The sequence below is a fragment of the Lactuca serriola genome, chromosome 8 (genome assembly GCF_051521515.1).
Source record: "Lactuca serriola cultivar US96UC23 chromosome 8, Lser_US96UC23_V15, whole genome shotgun sequence".
Taxonomy (NCBI): Eukaryota; Viridiplantae; Streptophyta; class Magnoliopsida; order Asterales; family Asteraceae; genus Lactuca; species Lactuca serriola.
The window spans coordinates 11,665,808-11,668,381 of record NC_136415.1 but is presented as its reverse complement, the minus strand read 5'-3'; the positions used below and the strand labels follow the sequence as shown (position 1 = coordinate 11,668,381).

At 38.5% G+C, this 2,574-nt stretch overlaps 1 pseudogene; it reads right to left on the bottom strand.

The window, feature by feature from the left end:
• Positions 1–1,303: 1,303 nt before the first annotated feature.
• LOC145066635 (secreted RxLR effector protein 161 pseudogene) lies at positions 1,304–1,942 on the bottom strand (annotated as a pseudogene).
• Between the last annotated feature and the right edge of the window lie 632 nt (positions 1,943–2,574).

Genomic DNA, 2,574 nt, shown 5'->3' with positions numbered 1-2,574 from the left:
CCTTCTAGGGTTCTAGAATGTTCCCCGATCAATCAACTATTGATTAATTCACATTCAACCCTTCTATTAGTTAAACTGTTAATTAATTCCCAAATTGTTTTCCAGTTAGTTTCTAATTAATTATTAAACCATAATAATTAATAAACTAATTACTCCTATTATATATTCTACTCAATTTTGAGTCTTGAGGGCAACCCAAGAGGACCCTGCTATTATTAGAAATATCACCAACTAGTTAATGATCTTGGACACACTTCCAAGAGTCTCCCACTTGGACAAGTCATCAAATAGACATGCATGGTTCTATATTTCTCAAATAATCAACAGAGAGAATGCCATCCAATGCATCTGCTGAACTCTAATCTAATCAGTATCAGCCCTCAGATAAGTGATCAACTATTCCATCATCCTAGTGATATCTGTATGAATTCAAGACATGGATAATGGTCAATCCCAAAATTCAAAATTATGTTTCCCGATATAGATTTGTGACGACTACATCTGACTACTAAATCGAACACATCAATTCTAGTCAGTGTCCGGCCAGGTTTTAAGATGTCAGCACCAAATCATCGAGGGGCCCATAGATATCGCTTCTCCTATTAAGGTAGAATGGACGAATAAACTTTGACTACATAGTCCTTGTCTATTTCATCATATCACACATGAACGCACCCGTTATAGCCATTAGTTACGAATAGCGTTGAAGTACACCAATGGATAACAGAATCATAGAGCAAAGCCCCACATGTATCTCGGTTTGAAGAACAGAAGATATTATGATCTTAGAATTACATGTGACTAAATCCATGAAGTAATCTCTAAGTGCGGGTTATTCCAATGCTTAACTCTCCATTAAGCACTCACGAGTGTTGACACAATCACTATGTTATGCCAATCAAAACGGTCAATCCACCAACACTCAAGATAGTCTTGAATCACTACTTACTTCCAAGAGTATGACCGACTGTGGAGGTTTAAGTATTTAGTACTCGGGAAGTGGGTTCTAAACATGCAAAAGTGAAACACAGTAATAAATAAACAGAAATGATTGCAATCCAACACTTTATAATTCTCTACAAAACAAACGTCACTTCTATTACAAATTCATACTGCTCAATGTTTCAAGGATTATCAAACTAAACAACTAAACAACTATTCCATATCTTCAGAAAATCTTATGCCTATAGATCTGTATGACTATCATGCTTGATCCTTGATAGTGGTTTAGTGAACGGATCGGCTGGATTCTCCTCTGACGATACTCTGCTCACAACAATATCTCCATCCTCGACTCAATGTCTTACATAGTGGAACTTTCTAACTTATGTCTTGATTTACCATGGTCTTTAGGTTCTTTAGTCAATGCGACTGCAACCTCATTGTCACAAAAGATTTCCAAAGGATCATTGATGCTCAGAACGACACCAAGATTATCAATGAAATTCTTTAACCATGTAGCTTCTTTTGTAGCTTCACTAGCTGCTATATACTCTGACTCGCATGTAGAGTGTACCACTGTCGACTGCTTGGAACTCTTCCAAGTGACCACTCCTCCATTAAGCAAGAATACCCATCCTGACTGCGAACATGAGTTGTCCATATCAATTTGGCAACTTGCATCTGTATAACCTATAACTTTCAGCTCATCCTTACCCCCATATACCAAGAACATATCCTTTGTTCTTCTTAGGTATCTCAGAATGTTCTTTACTGTCGTCCAATGACTTTCGCCTGGGTTGTCCTGAAAACGGCTCACCATACTCAGAGCAAATGAGACGTCGGGACTAGTACATGTCATGGCATACATGATCGATCCTATAGCAGAAGCATACGGGACTCGACTCATTCCTTCCTGTTCATCACTAGACTCAGGACATTGAGTTTTACTCAATTTTGTGCCATATTGCATAGGTAGATACCCTTTCTTGGAGACATGCATCTTGAATTTCTTCAAGATCTTATCCAAGTATGTACTTTGGCTTAGCCCTATTAGACGATTTTATCTATCTCTATAGATCCTTATACCAAGTATGTATGCAGCCTCTCCTAGATCCTTCATAGCGAAACAACTCCCAAGCCACGTCTTAACACCTTGCAACGTCGGGATATCGTTTCCTATAAGGAGTATATCATCCACATACAATACTAGGAAGACTACATTACTCCCACTAGCTTTGATATATACACAGGACTCCCCTTCACTTCTTGAAAATCCAAACTCCTTGATCTTTTCATGAAAGCAGAGGTTCCAGCTGCGAGACGCTTGCTTTAGTCCATATATGGACTTTTCAAGCTTACACACTCTATTTGGATATTTTGGATCTATGAAACATTCAAGTTGTGCCATATACACTTCCTCTGTGAGTTTTCCATTAAGGAAAGCGGTCTTCACATCCATTTTCCATACTTCATAATCATGAAAGGCTGCTATGGCAAGTAATATCCTAATAGACTTGATCGTGGCTACTGGTGAAAAGGTTTCCTCGTAATCTATTCCTTGAGTCTGAGTGTAACCCTTTGCAACCAACCTAGCCTTGAATGTGTGCACATTCCCATCCATGCATGTCTTCT